We start from the raw sequence: 18,102 nt of genomic DNA, 5'->3' as shown, positions 1-18,102 counted from the left end.
TCTTCTGTTTTACACATAAGATTTTATTCATTTTCACTTTCTGATAATAAACTGCGCATACATTTGCGCACGACTAGAATATCACCGCTATCACTAGAAATGTTGTGGACATCGTCTTCTTCCTCTATTAATGAAATTCTTTCTGTGATCTCTTGAGCAAAATCAGCAAGAGTCTCCTCTGGTGCTGATGTTTCAACAGTTTTATGAACAAATTCAGTTATTAATCATTGTGTTCGTGTTTTTGTTAGGCCGTTATATAATTCTCTGTAAGAGGCTGTCAACAACTTCAGTTCACGTTGAAACTTCCCAGTGTGTTCTTCGTTAGGGTCATGTTTGACAAAATGATTACCTAATTTTCTGGCCAGTTCCAGACCTTTTATTAAATCTGCATTTAGAACAGGATCATTTTCTTCATTATCACTATGTTCTGTGGGATAAGGCGTCCCAAGGACAACCTCTAATATTTCATCTTTGCTTAGGGCTTTGTCGGTTAACAATTTATCAATATCTTCAAAAGACAGATCATCGAATCCTTCTCCACCAATTTTGTGTGTCATTGTAATGATGTTGGGAAATTCGGTCATATTAGGGATGATGGGATCTTTGCTTTTTACACATTTTTTGCTTTCCAACACGCATTTAATGTTGCCGGTTTTAATTCAGTTAACGCTAATCCAACTTGATTGATACCATCCATAATTGAGAATTTCTTCCACACATCAATGACTTAGTGTTTCATCATTCAATTTGTCCAAAACGTGTTGGAATGTTCGTTTTATGTAGTATGTTTTAATTGTCGCAATTATACCTTGGTCTAGCGGTTGTATCAAAGATGTAGTATTAGGTGGCAGAAATAAAATTTGTACGTTTGGGTGTTCCAAGACAGGATGGCCGGGTGCATTGTCAAGAATCAGAAGAACTTTAAATTCGAGACCTTTCAAATTCATATAACGTCTGACTTCTGGGATGAAACATTTGTTGAACCATTCTGTAAAGATAGCAGTTGTCACCCAGGCCTTCTTGTTTGCCATCCAGTGAACAGGCAGTTTATTGATATCTACACCTTTCATTGAATGTGGGTTTAGGGCTCGATTTACCAGCAGTGGTTTCAACATACGATCTCCTGAAGCGTTGGAGAGGAGGTCACACGATCCTTAGCTACCTTAAAACCACCAGCAGTTTTCTGCGATTTGGCTACATACATTCTGTTCGGCATTCGTTTCCAGAAGAAACCAGTTTCATCTGCATTCCACACTTGATCACATCTTCCTCCATCTTCAATAATTTTTGCAAGTTCCTGTGGAAATACTTTAGCAGCCAATTCATCTGCAGATGCAGTTTCACTTTTAATTTTTATATTATGAAGAGCATTCCTTTTAAGAAACTGTCATCCAACCTGTACTCGCAGAAAATTCATACTTTCTGTTTAACTGAGATGAAGTGCTTGGCTCCTTTTCTTTAATCTGTCTGTAAATTCTTAGTGCTGTTTGCTTGATGGCATTTCCATCTACTGGTACTCTTTTTTGTGACTGATCTTCTATCCATATTACCAGAGCCTTTTCCATTTTTTCCTTGACAATATCTCTTGTATATGATGATGAATTAACACTTACTTTTGTTCCAGAACATACCGACTTCCTAATTGCAGCTTCATTTTTCTTAATAGTTTTTATGGTAGCTTCATGTACACCAAAATGCTTTCCTACAGACGTAGCCCCTTGTCCAGTTGCAAGACGATCTAAAATTTGAATTTTAAGTTCCAAAGAAATTGCTTTCCTTTTCATTTTGGTAATAGGCGAATTATTCGACATTATATAAGGGCTACCGAAAAATATCTCAGTTATAATTAATAAAAAACAGGTGTGAAAAATTTGTGAACTTACAATTTATTGACTATTGGCAAAATTAATAAATTTATATGTGCACAAATTTCACTAAAGATTCTTTCACTTTGAAATAGAGCTTACTACTAAATGTCTTCCGAAGATACAATGCACGAATACCCTAGATGTGCACCAAATTCAATAAAAACGTTGATGATTCATAGATACCTAGGCGTACACATCGGTAAACAAAAGCACGCGTTTCAAAACGCACACACTAGCTGTTATCCAATCTATTGGTGCGTGTAATATAGAAATGATACTAATATGCCACAAAAAAAAAAAAAATTTCTTAGAATTTAGGCAAAAAAAAATTCATAGAAATCGTGTTAAATCAAAATGACTTGCGTAAAAAGAGAATGAAATATTTATTTTGAATTCGTGTTAAATCAAATTCGTGTAAAAAAAAGGTTTGTGCAAAAACAGAATTAGGTGTATTGCATTCCATTATGTACCTCAAAACTGTGGTGCCCCATGGTGGTTAATTAACAAATATGCCCAAGTTGTTTTGAGGTAAGTAAAGGACCTCACAGTGCATTATTATTCTTCACCTTTGTTTACAGAAATTTATCGAAAAGTTATAATTACATTATCAGCATATATAGTAAACAGAGTAAACCATGACTAAAAAGAGTTTCATCTGAAGAAATAGAAATGGAAGCTTCTCTAACAGAAATCAGAGGTTTAGATGCCATTGACATTGTTGACTCAAGAGTCAGCCTGTATGACCAGACAAATTGCTTCCCCTGGCCCACCCCCTTTTTGCCTGGTTTGTCACAAATTTTTATATTATACTCTTCCATCTGTATATAGGTGATGTGTAACAGCATATCTGGGCAGTTAAGGTAGGTAGGTAGGTAGGTAGGTAGGTGACAAGGCTTTTTCCAAGAAATTTAAAAACAGCAAGAAAATACTGTGATGAAAACTTCTGTTATTGGAAAGGGAGTAAAGTTTCTATTTCTTTGTAAAGAAGCAGAGGCTATGGTTGTAGATTTCTAGTAATGCATCCATGATGAAAAGTATTTTTAAAAAAAATAAAAACTGGCTGTGACTGTGATATTCTTTAGTCAAGTAAGTAGGGGTGATGATATCTTAGCTGCCTAGAGAAATGACAGTCTAAGGGAATAGGGGTCACAAGAATCTAACATGGAAAATCCAGTTCAGTGTTATATTAATTGAATGATTAGTTTTCAGAATTCAAAAGTGAGTAGCATGGTGTTTGTTCTTAAACAACATTAGTCTTATTGTATAGTAGGGTATAGCTAGGTAAGCATATCTGTGTTTAAATTTACAGAGTACATTAAAAAATTCTTATATACATAGTATATAAGAATTGTTCTATACTACTGAATTTCAGGCGCCTCCGTAGCCAGGTGGGAAGGAGCAGCAGTGCGTAGCATACGCTTCTTGATTAAACCGGGGTTTGAGCCCGTCACCACCAAATACGGAGGATGCGGAAAGGTCAGGTAATGACCACCGCATATCCCCGGAGCAATATGGCCTTAGTTGCTAATGCTCCTAAAAACCAAATAACAAACAAACAAACTACTGAATTTCAATTACTTTTTCAATGATTGCCACCAAGATTGAGAGGAAATACAACATACAGGGCCTCTGTTTCTTCGGTGAACTATATTCAGACAATAATAATAGATAAATAATTAATATACATGAAGATTTTGAATTTTGATAGTGAAAGTTAGGCCAAATGGATATCAGATAATTTTATCATTGTTACAAATATACAATAATATATATATAGTATATCAGTGTTTCTCAATCTTTTTACTCTCGTGGCACATTTTCCAAAGAAGAAAAATTTCGCAGCACACCTACGTAGTCATAGAAGAAGAAATTTCTAAATTAAATAAATAGAACGAAAAATAATATTAACAGTTTTTTATTTATACTAATATCTGTGTTATGCAAACAATTCTTACAACCAAAATAAAATATAAAAATAATTAAATAAATAATTTCAAAAAGAAAATATGTATGCATTCAACAAAGCTTTAAATTATTCAAATATTTGATAGGGATCAAATGAATTTTTATTTAAAAAATTATAGTCAATGTGAAATATGTGATTGACGATGTTTTGTTATTTCTGCTATATCAGGTCTTATTTCAGACAGAGCAACTCGCAGGTCATCTTCGACATTTTCCAATCTTGATCGTTTTTTATTTTTCATGTTAGTGAGAGTTGAAAATCCTAACTCACATAAATACGACGTAGAAAATTGGGGTAAAATGTGTATTGCTCTTTCAGATAACTTTGGATATTCATCTCTGACTGAAATCCAAAAAGTATCCAAATGAAATTCTGAATGTTTGATTTTTAATGTTCAGTTGGATGAAAGGGAAATCAATTCTTCCTCTTCTTCAAGACAGATTCCAGTTTGATGTATCATTAATAAAAGGATTTCGAATCCAGTCATATTTTTCTGATTTAATAGATGGAAAATATGTTTTCATTGCCTTTTTGAAGCAAATCCAAGTGGTTTTTTCCCCACTGGTGCAAGAAAATTTCTCATTTGCTCTGGAATCTTAGGAAACATAGCTAAATTATTTTCATCAAGTTTATTCATCCACAAGCATAATTTTTTATCAAAAGCAATTAACTTATCTGTTGACGATAAGATATTTTCGTTTCGCCCTTGTAAACTAGTATTTAAAATATTAAGATCTGCAAATATACTTTCTATGTAAGCCAGTTTTGCACGCCACAATTCATTGTTAAAACAATCATAAAATTTTTGTATTTTCATAAGATTCTTTTGTTTTCCTGCAGTACTTATTTCATTTTTAAAAAATGTACAAAGTTCTGCTCGCAATTCAAATACACGGGCTAAAACTTTTCCTCTAGAAAGCCAACGAATGTCATTATGTAGTAATAAACAATTGTAGTTAGATTCCATGCTGTCGCATAATTCTTTGAAAATTTGTGATTTTAAAGGTCTGCTTTTAATATAGTTAACAGTTTTTATTGCATCATCTAGTACAATGCTTAATTCTGTCAGGAGAGTTTTGCCTACTAAAGCATTCTCGATGAATAATGCAATGTGTAGAAATAAGATTTGAATTTTTTTGTTTTGCAAATGCCAAAAAACCTTTTTCAGGTCCAATCATTGATGCAGCACCATCTGTACAACTGCCTGTACAAAAATTCCATGATAACTTTGTCTTTTCGAAAAAGTTATCTACACAATTAAATATTTCCCTTCCTGTCGTTCTTCCTGGCAATTCTTGACAAAATAAAAATTGGTTCATAATTAAATCTCCGTTAATGAATCGAACAAATTCCATTAATTGTGCTTTCCAACTGATATCTGTTGACTCATCTATTTGCAGAGCAAAAATTTTACCATCAAGTTTTTGTTGAACATTTTCTACTGTATTTTCTGACATATCGATTATTCTTCGACTTATAGTATCGTTGGAAAGAGCAATTTTATTTATTTCAGCTTCTGCATCTTTGCCGAACATACATTTCACCATTATACGACAAGTATGACCGATCGTTTCTCCAATCAAATGAGGTTTCCCTTTTTGTGCAATAAATTGCGCTACTTCATAGGAGGCAATTTGTGCTTTGTCAGACACTTTTATTGTGTTTTCCAATTTTTGTATTTGTTTTGCACTATTTGTCATTAATCGTTCAAAATACCTTTTGTCTTTAGACATCAAATGGTGATGAATTTTTTCCATGTGGCATTTTAGCTTGCTAGGAACCATTGCACTGTTTGCTTTTTTATGTCCACATACAACACATAAAGGTAAGGGGATATTTATGGCCCCTGTCCACATAAAACCAAAATTTAAGTAATCTTTGTTATATTTTCTTGTACTAATTATCGATCTTTTTGGCTGAGATTCATCGGTGCTGGTATTGTTCATATTATCACTATTTTCAATGGATATATATTTGTATCTGCTGCAGAACTACTGTTGCCGACATTAATAGTTTTGTTTTAATTTAAAAATTCATATATCCATTTTCAGTTTTTTCTAATAAACAAAAAACAGTTTTGTAGACTTTAATTTTTATATACATTTAAATTACCTTAAAAAATCGCCTAACCCTAAATTATTTACTTCACAACACAAACACAGTTTAATATGACAATATTAGCACGATATACAGGGTGTCTCAAAAATATTGGTACAAACGTTTAGGGGAGGTAGGTAACATCTAAAGGAATGTGAATCGCATAGGAATGCATAACCGGAAACGTCACCGTAAGTCGGTAGACAGCGCGGTAGTCGCCACACAAAGAGCATGCATCGATATACGAACTGTGAGCTGGCAGACATGCACCTAGTGTATAAATTAGCAGAGGGCAATGGACGGGCTGCTCAACAAATTTATTGAGAACACTTCCCAGACAGACATGTACCGGACCATTATTTATTTGCGCGTGTGCATCAAAATTTGTGCGATTATGGGTCATTTAGAGGTAACAGGAGTAGTGCGGGCAGACCACGTTCGAGGCGAACTCCCACCATAAAAAAAAGTGTGTTGAATGCCGTCCAGAATAATCCTACTACCAGCACACGTGCCGTTGCCTCTGCCTTAGGAGTGTCTCGCAATGTACAGCGTGTCTGGCACCATGATTCCTTACACCCCTTTCATCTCCAAAGGGTTCAGTTACTGCTCCCCCCAAGATCATCCTCCACGTGTGGCTTTTGCGCAGTGGTTTCTCCAAGAAAGTGTTCAAGACTTGAATTTTCCAGCCTATGTTTTGTTCACGGATGAGGCTTATTTCACTCGGGAAGGCTTATTCAATCAGCACAATGCTCATGTGTAGGCTCACGACAACCCACATGGTGTGCGCCCCATGCGGCACAACATCGCTTTGCAATAAATGTGTGGGCAGGTATGGTTGGTGACTGCTTAGTCGGCCCATACCTGTTACCATCCCGCATGAACCCTGCTAAATATCGGATCTTCCTTGAACAAATTCTACCAGGGTTACTTGACGATGTTCCAGCAAATGTGAGATGCAACATTTGGTTTCAACATGACGGGCCTATTATGGAAGGTGTGTTCGTGACCATTTGAACAGGCGTTTTGGGCGTTGATAGATTTGCCGTGGTGGACCCATTGCCTGGCCCCCATGCTCACCTGATTTATCGAGCCTTGATTTCTTTCTGTGGGGGCCCTCAAATCTATCGTGTATGAATCGCCTGTGGAGACAGAAATGGATCTCATGGCGAGACTCGTCTGCGCTGGTGCTACTGTCAAAGAAACTCCAGGTGTGTTCGATTGCATCTGCCAATCCATGCTGCGTCGGTGTCACGCATGCATCGCATCTCATGGTGGAACCTTCAACCATCTGTTGTAACATCATGAAATGCATCCATCTCGTACTCCATTGTTAATATTATGTCAAATAAATGTTTGCCACTAATTACTGTCTTGTGTCATTTCTGCTTCTTGTGCCTCTGCTACTACTTTCCCGTGACGTTTCCGGTTATGGGTTCCTATGCGATTCACATTCCTTTAGATGTTACCTACCTCCCCTAAACGTTTGTACCAATATTTTTAAGACACCCTGTATATAAACACGTAATGCGCCGCTTGCCTATGCGTACAACTACTAGAGAGACTAGAGACGGGATCCCGTATTTTGACTTTCTGAGGTAATTCAGGGGTTTTGCGCACTTACACAGTATAGCGTTGGTCCGATTCACATGGTCTGCGGGCAACAGATAATTGGTCTTTATTCAAATAGTGTTGGCGCCTGAATGCAGATGCCCCTGTATTCGGATATGTCAATTTCAATTCGTCATAAAAAGATCCTTCATGTACTTTATTCTTATAAATGGTATTGTACGTATATTCAGACAATGATGTTAAAATAAAAATGACGCTAGTTTTTTTTTTTTTTTTTTTTCAGATTTTGCGGCACAACCTTTGAGAAACACTATAGTATATAACTCTTTATTAACCGAACTGAACTACAGAATTGTTAAGATAATAACAAATGTGAACGAGATCAACTTAAAATAAAACTTGCAGAAATGTAAAGTAAAATAAGAATAAAAAGGAAATAAAGTGGGGAGCTTACTGTTTGATTCCAAGAGTTGCAAAATACTTGTTTCCACAGGGAACCAAATCTTCATGCAATGTTAGCACATAAGAAAAATTTTTGGTGTCTACATTCATGCTATCTGTTACATGACAGTAAAAACCCTATGTGGTGATAAATGGTCCTTGAGGTTGTCACAGACATTCTCTCAGATATGCCAGACAAGCTGTACTTGCTACCTGGGAGCCTAAAATGCTGATGGAACTGATATTCAGGTGACACTCGAGTCAAGTGGACCCAATTTCGGCGAAATCCGAATGGTCTATGAGAGCCAAATCCTCTGCTTGCACCTTCATGATGGTGGGACTGTTAGTAATCCTGGGTATAACCTCCATGCACAAGTACATGGTGGGTGACCACCCCAGTGTAAACCAAAGTAAGCGGGGGTTGAGGTGTGGCGCCCACACCACATGGAGGAATGCTGCCCCTCTATGATAAATGAGAACTCTGGAAGCAATAAATCTATGCAGGATAGTCCAAAAAGAAACCAGACTAGCCAACATTTTAAACAGAATAGCATTGTGTGTTACTGTGTATTTGTTAAGTTCATAAATGATCAACACTAGCATAGAGTTGGAAAAGAGATAAAAGATTTAAGAATAAATAGCATCTCAATCCCTCCCTCCCTCCCTCCTTTTAAAACTATACAGTTCATTAGACAAAAAGGTTTTAGTAATAGTAAATATAGAGAAATTGAGTCTTGGAATCAGGGTCCAGGGTCTCAAGCCTGTTCGGGACCTTGGACAAATTACGAAGCACATCTGAAATGAACTTAAGTGTCAGTTATGTATGAAAGAAAAAACTATAAATACAAATTATACAAAGTACAAAGGGTACTAGGAAAGTTTTGCAGTACAGCTTTGTTTATTTAATTTTTTCAAAGTAATTTCCTCTACATTCAATACACCTCTCCATCCTCCGAAACCAATCTTTAAACCAGTTCTGCCAAGTTTCGCTAGGGAGTAAAGCACACTCGTTGTCCCAAGCCCGTTGAAGGTCCTCATCACTGGAAAACCGCCTCCCTTTTAGCTTCATTTTCACATGCGGGAACAGTGCAAAGTCGCAGGGAGCAAGGTCTGGACTGTAGGGAGGGTGCTCGAGAAGTTTCAGTCCTGTCGTGGTCAAATATTCGGTGCAGGCTTTGGCGCGGTGAGCTGTAGGATTATCGTGATGGAGGTACCAGGTGTCCATTCTTGACTTTGGCCGCAGGTTCTTCATAGATCCAATGACTTTAGGCAGGCATTGTTCAGTATACCACTTAGCTGTGACTGTCTTCTGCGTGTCCAAAACGACACGTTCCACAATTCCACTCGATTTGAAAAATACAGCTATCATTTTCTTCTTTACAGATCGGGATTTTCTGACAATTACGGGTGTGTCGTCATCATCAAAGACCCAAACTTTGTTTTGAGCCTTGGTCGGCAGATCGTAATAGTACAGCCAAGTCTCGTCACCTGTCACGATGTTGTTCACATACCGAGATTGTCCCTTATCAAACTTTTTTAACATCTCCTGGCACCAAGTCACATGTCATGTCATCTGCTCTTCAGTCAGTTGATGTGGCACCCAGAGAGAACAAAGTTTCTTTACGTGCAAATGATCTTGCAGAATCGAACGAATTGCTGGTGCATTTAAGCCCAAAGTATCCTCTATCTGTTGGTAGGTCACTCGCCTGTTTTCGTCAAGCATTTTCCTCACAGCAGTAACGTTTTCCTCCGTAACTGATGTTCGTGGCCTTCCCGGCCTCTCAGAATCCTCCAGAGTGAAATTTCCCCTTTGGAATTCTCTATACCACCTGAATATCGTTGTACGATGTGGACAATCATCATCTAGTGCAAGAGTCATTTCTTCTAAGCACTGGTCTATGGTTAAACCATGCACGAAATTATACCGCAAAACTGTCCTTATCTCATTTCGTGACCACGATGCCATCGCAAGCACTTTACACTCTCACTACTAATGAATAACTGAGCCCATCGACTTGGGGCGGCGGCTACCATGCATGTATGAACATGTCTCAACATGCAGCAACAAGCAGTTTCCTGTGATTCATTGTTGCGTCATATTGCAAAACTTTCCTAGTACCCTTTGTACTGGTGAAGAAAGCATATTTGGAAGAGAAAAGATAAAAAGAAAGGTATAACAGAATTTAAGGGAAAAAAACTCACCATATATGTTGTATTAAATATGATTTATACACCATGTAAGACACCAAATGATGTGGGTGTGTGCTATGTACATTATATAAATCAGTGTTCTGCAACTGGAGTGCTGCAATCTTTGCTGAAGCTGTATACCTGTAGATAATACTATACATATTTTGATTAGAAATTGATAACTGAGAACTATTGTAAGAAATTAACTGTACATTATTTACTCCCAATTATAGTTTTTTATATATGTTTCTAATGCTACTCATTGTTATATTTCACAATACACCATTTTTACTGAAACACAATGTTGTTCATGTGGGACAGTAAATTATTTTTCGCGTAAGTATCCGACGCTTGCTTTCTAAAGTTATTTGTGTGTTTGCCCTTCCAATATTTCTCGTTTTGTCGCTGCGCTGACTGAAACAAGATACCGTTAGATATGTATGTGCTGTTCCTTAAAAGTGTAAGGATTAGCAAAACATCCCCTATCTTTTATTATTTTATTGGCTTGTTTTTATTGGCTTGTTTTGATATTTGTCCCTGTTTGTCTGTGCTACTTCAACTTTATTACTTGGTTCCTGTGCCAATGCACCCACCCTTTGTTATAAAACTATATTTTAAAGCGATAGATGTGCCCCTTCCTCTGTTCGAAGAGTATTGGTCCTGTCTATTACTTGCAGTTTGATCACGAGCTATACATTGTTGATTTTACTATTTTCTTTTTTTAACAATGAACAAATTCCTCATATAGAGTATTCCATGCATGACTGCAAGTACTGAAAGTGACAAGCCCAAAAAAATGAAACAAAAATTAGTGTGCAGACAGTATAGTGATAATTATTTGTCTTCTGGTTTTTTCTAGTATGGTGATAAAATATGCCTAATCCCCGAGTGTTTCGTGTATGGAGAAAACCTCAGCAATGCTGCTATGGTTTCCAGTAAACTGAAAACAGCATTTCCAATAAAATATTCTTCTCTGGCATGCAAAGATATCAATTATTTTAAACTGTTGTTGCAACAAAATAAAAAAAAAAAAACAGGCAACATTCATGACTTTGTCGGTATGTGTTTTGGAAAAAGTACAGGAAGCTAGCTATAAAATAGCCTAACTTATCGTAAAGGCCAAAAAGCCACACACAATAACCAAAACTTGGGTAATGCCAGCTTGTAAAAAGATGATGAAAATAGTCCTGGGCGCAGAAGCTGTTAATGAAATTTCAAAAATTCTACTCTCAGCTGACACAATCAGTCACCGAGTCAGTGATATGTCCAGTGACATTGAAGACATTATGAAGGAGAAAATCAACAGCACTCAGTTCTCACTTCAGATCGATGAGTCCACAGATGTTAGCAGTCCTTGCCAACATTTGGTTCATCGATGGAGATGTAATTGCAACAAATTTCTTTTTTTGCAAAGTACTACCCAAGTGAGTCACCAGTGAAGAAATATTTCGTGTTACTAATGAATATATGAATTAAATTGGAAGGATTGCATTAGTGTTTGCACAGATGGAGCCACCTCAATGGCAGGTCTAGTTAAAGGCTTTGTAGCTAAAGTGTGCGAAGTGAATCCTGACATACGATGTGATCATTGTCTTATTCACCATGAAGTCATTGTTGCCAAGCCTTTGCCATTTGCTCTGAAAGTTGTGCCGGACAAAGTGGTAAAAGTCATTAACTTCATCAAATCACAGCCCCTCTCAATTTGTGGCTTTTATCCGTTTTGTGTCAGGAAATGGAATCTAAACACACACCACACTCCTGCTACATACAGAAGTATGGTGGTTTTCATGCAGTAAAGTGTCAACACAACTTGTTGATCTTAAGGAGGAGGTACAGACATTTTTAACAGTTGAGAGGCATGAGTATGCAGTTTTTTGAAGATGATGAATATGTGACTAAGTTGGCATATCTTTCCAGTATTTTCATTCACTTGAATCGGCTGAACCAAAAAATGCAAGACAAGAATTAATCTTTTTACGATTATGGATAAGATTCAAGATTTTCAAAACAAGCTGGATTTGTGTATACAATGCATTGCAAATGGGTCGTTTGAGATGTTCCTAACTGTATGGCCACTTGCTGCTAGTAATAAAGTGGTGATGGACTTCATTAAAGAATATTTAGATAACTTGTTGCAGAAGTTCAAGGATTATTTTGAAGAAAGCATTGAAGATTTTGACTGGGTTTGTGATCCATTTGTTGCAGATGCAAAATCTCTTCCGATGAATGTACAAGAGGAACTAATAGATCTGAAGGCAAATAGAACATTGCAATTAAAACATTGTGAAGTGAAGTTGGGCACATTTTGGTTGTCAATAAGGAAAGAATACCCTACTAGCTCCGAGATGGCAATTAATGTGTTATTACCATTTTCAACTACATATTTGTGTGAACTGGGCTTTTCGACCTTCACTGAAATGAAAACATCGAAGATGAATTATTCCACCACACATCAGTCGTCTGTGTTCAGCAAAGCAGGCACAAGTATCACATTGAAGGCATGCATAGTTATTTAATTTAATAATAAATTGATTTTTTTTTGTGCTTTATTTTGCTTTTGTACAGTGATTTAAGGTTCATAAAATGTTGAGTGCCGCCGCAGCCGAGTGGTCAGGCATTCAGGTGTATAAGTACACGTGCCTTGAGTGACCGGAGTTTAAGCCCATGACTGCTAAATACAGTGCTGTTTCTTGTATTCTGTCTATCTTGTGAACTGCTCTGACCGTTTGGTTGTTCCGGAGTATAAACAGAAAATTTATTTTAATTATTTATTTAATATATGCATGAGCCAATTTCTGTTGGATTGTTGGAAAATAATAATTGATTCTATTGTGACTTATAGCATATTAATATTGCCATAAACTATGCTTTTTGGGGATTAACATTTTGATGTGCCATGGATAACTTAAGGTGTGCCGTGAAGAGAAAAATGTTGCAGAACACTGATATACATAACCAGAAAGGGGGGGGGGGTGAGAGAGAGAGATAATTAAGTGAAAATTTGATTCATGCGTATGTGTTCTAGGAATAGTTTTTTTTTTATGATTAATGATATTTAATGCTTTGCTGAAATGATATTTTAGATAAATAGTTGGAAATTCATTCTTTGAGTTTATTTTATAACCCTTTTATATTGCATATTCCTATAATAGTGTCATTAAAGATGGAGGTGATCCTCTTCTCACCCAAAGATAGAACTGTGGAATAGAGATTTAGGAATATATAGCCAATGGGAAAAATTTTAAAAAAACTCAAGTTAAATGTCTATCTTTTGTTGTAAAGGTTAATAATAGTATTATTGTGTATAGTTTGCACCTCCAGGTCCAAATAGTTGGTATTGTGGTCATTATTATTAATTTTTTTAAAAGTAAGCTTTTTCAGGTATAAGTGGCTGTAATTTGTTAAATTCCAATCTAAGACATCTAAAAACATAAACATTAACATATTGAGGTGAAGGACATGAGACTTCCCATGGATGTTCCTTTAATTTGTTCTTAAATTGTTGCTCAGTCAGACACAAAAATGTGGAATATGCATCAGTTAATAATGAATATTCCACTATGTACTGTTGTAGCTTATTGCCTTTTTAGACTTGCTGTATATGCTATTAAAAACCAGCTTTCAATTTTGAAGATTAATGCTATTGAAGAGACGGAAAGTCGAAGGTTTGAATGTGATTTACGAAGTGTTACCCAAAAGTTCCTGAAATTTGAATGTTGCATCAGAACTACATCTAGTACGGACTTGTGGTGCTAGGTAACACTGCATGCATCCTTTGTGAATCAGTGTGCCATGTGGTGTCAGGCTGGATAGAATCATTGAATATTTATGCGCGGTTCTTTAGTGTTGTGTTTTGCATAGTTTGCAATTGTTGCGATGCTGTTGTGAGAGAGCAATGTGCTTGCATCAAGTTTTGTTTCCTTCTTTACAATACAGCAGCAGAAACCCATAAGACGTTGAAACAAGCTTTTGGTGGCAATACTTTAGGTCAGACACAGTCCTACTACTGGTTCAACCATTTTAAAAACTGTCGAATGTCAGTTGATGATTACGATCGTTGTGGATGTCCATCATTGAGCACCACCCTGGAAAATGTCACAAAAGTTTGGGTGGCGGTCCACAAAGACCGCAGGTGGGACCATCCATGACATTTGTGGCATTGTAGGACTATCATACAGCAATTGTCAGCAGATTTTGTCAGATGAGTTGAATATGAGAAGGATTGCAGCCAAGTTCATGCCATGGTTACTGAGTGAGGACCAAAAGCAGCATCTCATGGAAGTTAGCTGAGATCTTCAAGAACTAGCCAGGAGTGATCAAAACTTCCTTTATATGGTTGTCACTGGTGACAAGGGTTGGGTATATGGGTATGACCCAGAAACCAAGCAACAATCATCCCAGCAGAAGAGCTCATTTTTGCCCCGACTGAAGAAAGCCTGACAAGTGAGGAGTAATGTGAAGTCCGTGCTGATCTGTTTTTTTTTTTGACATTGATGGGATTATCCATAAGGAATCCATTCCTCCTGGCCAGACAGTCAATGCAAAGTTCTAATGCAATGGCAGTTAAGGGAAGCCATCAAGAGGAAACATCCAGAGAAGTGGTGCCCAAAGAACTGGGTCCTTCATCGTGACAATGTGCAGGCCCACCATCTTTTGATGTGGTGCAGTTTTTGGCATCCAGCAACATAACACTTGTTCCCTACCCCCGTTATTCCCGAGACTTAGCAGCCTACGACTTCTTCCGCTTCTCAAGAATGAAAATCAAGCTGAAGGGTCGAAGATTTGACAGTGTAGAGGATATCCAAACCAAATTGCAGGCAGTTTCGAAGAACTATGACGAAGGACTTTCAGGAAGCATCCAAATCATGGGCAAATCACTGGGATTGGTGTTTATGATCTCAAGGGGACTACTTCAGTGGTGACATTGGCAATTAAGACCAGATTGAGTCTAATTTATTTTATAAATACATTTTGGGAACTTTTGGGTAGCACCTCGTATATGGGTGGGGGAAGTGTGTGAGCTGAGTATGAAAAGGTACAATGTTCAAAGTTTTTGTACTTAATGTGTATAACACTTCAGATCGTAATCCACCAGGTGTCATGTTGTTTCATGTAGGAGAACTCTGTTGTATGGAAGCAGTATATATATATATATATATATATATGTGTGTGTATATATATATATATATATATATATATATATGAATATGAGTTAAGTTGATAGTGGTAAGAGTTTTTAAAGGTAAAATATGATATACTAGCTTATCAGGTAAACCATAAACCATGGCGGGTACCCAACGTGACCTGGAAAAAATCAATCTATGCCATGACATATGCAATAAATTTTAAACATATATAAAAATACCATTAAAATGTTAATTATGGCAATAAGATACATTGAAAGGGACTTTTTCGAGGGCTAACCCTTTCAATGTATCAACCATAATTAACGAGCTATCCATTTCTGTAGTCATCGTCCAGCATAACTATGTCCAAATATATGTAAAATAGTAGTAGTAAGTTAGAGCCAAAAGGTAGTGATGAGAATAAAATTTTGTAGTAAGTTAGAGCCAAATGGTAGTAATAAAATTTTGTTAATTAATCCCAAATTTAGCAGTAAGCTGGCAAGATGACCGTTAGCCCGACGGATAGCCAAAATTTTAAATTAAAATTATAGAAAGAGCTATAATTATTGTTAGGCATATGTGCGTAGTTGATAGTAAATGCAGTCACGGTAGTCTAAGCAAAAATAACAGTGTGAGCTATAGCTAACCAAGGCGAACTGGTATTTTTATATGTTTAAAATTTATTGCATATGTCATGGCATAGATTGATTTTTTTTTTTTTTTCCAGGTCACGTTGGGTACCCGCCATGGTTTATGGTTTACCTGATAAGCTAGTATATCATATTTTACCTTTAAAAACTCTTACCACTATCAACTTAACTCATATTCATATTTATACAGACCGATGTAATGTTTAATCGTCCTAGATGGCATTAATTGGTTATGTGACTACTTAATATTTATTATAAAATTTATATTTATTATAACATTTAATATTTGCTTTTTAATACTTGGATATATATATATATATATATATATATATATATATATATGCAGGTAGTAAAAAAAAAACTAGCTAAAATTTTGAAATAGAATAGCATTGTGTATCATAGTTCGTGTTCTTTCTCATATGCTACATATTCATTTGAACTTTACAATTTCCCTGCATTATTCTGAGCAGCAGTGGTGTTTCGATTTAAAAAGTCAATCAATTGTTTGCTGTATTTATTTATGTTGAATAATATATTTTTGGCACTATACTCTTTTCTGCTAAACATCCATGGGATTTCCTTTATAAATTTATTTTGAAGCAAAATATACCAGTTAATAATTAAAACTGAAACCTTCACTTACACAGAGATTAGCATTAGCATTAGTAGAGGCATTTGATGCAAGAAAGCAAGCTTATGCAGCATCAGCCAAAAAAAAAAAAAAAAAAAAAAAACCACTTCCACTTCATCCCTCTGTTCGTTCAAAATACCTGTCCAGCTGAGCCTTAAACTTATTTAGGCTATCAACCTCCACCACAAGAGATGGAAGTCTGTTCCACCAACCAACCACCCGCTGGCTAAAGGCAAATTTCCGCACGTCTATCCTACATCTGTCTTTCCTCAATTTGAATTTATGCCCTCTCAGGTGATTTTTCTGAGCTAGAGGAAGAATCCCATCAGCATTGAGCATGCTTAAACCATTCAAGGCTTTATACACCTCTTATCAGATCACCTCGCTGGTGCCTAGTCTCCAGACACTGTAATTTGCAAAACTTAAGCCTTTAATACAGTTAGTTGAAGACTTTGGATCTATAGAAAATGCATCATAAACAGAACATCTATGTGTGTTTGTGTGAGAGAGAGAGAGAGAGAGAGAGAGAGAGAGAGAGAGAGAGAGAGAGAGAGAGAGATACTTTGTTAGAAATTAACCCAAGTTGGGTCATTAATTAACCCAACTGCCCTCTTTTGGATGGAATCTAGAAACTTGAGAGAGATTTTAGGGGCACTTCTACAGATGTGGGAACAATATTCCATGGTAGGGCATATTTGCAATTTGTAGAGAGTGAGCAGCTGTTTGGAAGAAAAGTAATGCTGACAGCGAAAGAGAAAACCCAGTTTTTTAGATACAGAGGAAGCAATATTGTGATGTGCTTATACCAAGTGAGATTAGAAGTCAGGATAATCCCTAATAGAGATATGTGATCTTTTCTAGAAATCTTTGTCTCTTCAAAGAAAAAATTAGAACAGAAGAAACCTTTTTTGCAAGATACAAACCAGGACTCAGTTTTAGAAGGATTGAAATCAACTAAGATACCTTTGCCCCCACTAGAGAATTAACTGGAGTCAGCATTTAGGGAATTGGTAGTGGATATTCAAGAAGTTGAAGCTGTTTGTGCAGGACAAGGTTTTTCAAACTGGAAGGTGGAATGCAGTGTGCTGTCATCATCAGCAAAACTATGAATAGGTTTTCCAGTCAATAGGAAAAGATAATTAATATACAAGAGGAAAAGAGTGGAAGGAAGAACTGAACCTTGGGGAACACCTAAATTAGTGAAGTTAGAAGACAGAGCCATCCACCATCATCTGCAGTGAGTGGTCAGAGAGCAAATGGATACCCAATTACAAAAAATAGTTAGCATACCATAAAATGGAAGCTTATTTATAAGACCTTTATGCCATACATGATCAAAAGTCTGAAATATCAAGAGCAACTGCTTTAGTTTCGCCATACTTTTACATTGAATTTCTCCATAGATCCAAGTTTGAGGATGATACAAAGGTTGGCAGTAAAGACAAAGGGATCTAGGAAAGTAAGGCAGATGGGCTGAGAAGTGGAAATACATAGTTTCCTATGTGAAACTTCAGCAAAACCTATTCATAGTTTTGCTGAAGTTTAACATTGACAAATGCAAAGT

The 18,102-nt window shown here is 36.4% G+C and overlaps 1 protein-coding gene across 4 annotated transcripts in view; it reads left to right on the top strand.

The window, feature by feature from the left end:
• The window catches only part of LOC150089441 (cubilin-like), a 321,441-nt gene that overhangs the window by 218,492 nt on the left and 84,847 nt on the right, over positions 1-18,102 (top strand). The window lies entirely within an intron of this gene.

Source organism: Mastigoproctus giganteus, chromosome 2, assembly GCF_048544385.1.
Source record: "Mastigoproctus giganteus isolate SK-2022 chromosome 2, ASM4854438v1, whole genome shotgun sequence".
In the NCBI taxonomy this organism is placed as follows: domain Eukaryota; kingdom Metazoa; phylum Arthropoda; class Arachnida; order Uropygi; family Thelyphonidae; genus Mastigoproctus; species Mastigoproctus giganteus.
This window is presented reverse-complemented; position numbering and strand designations above follow the sequence as displayed.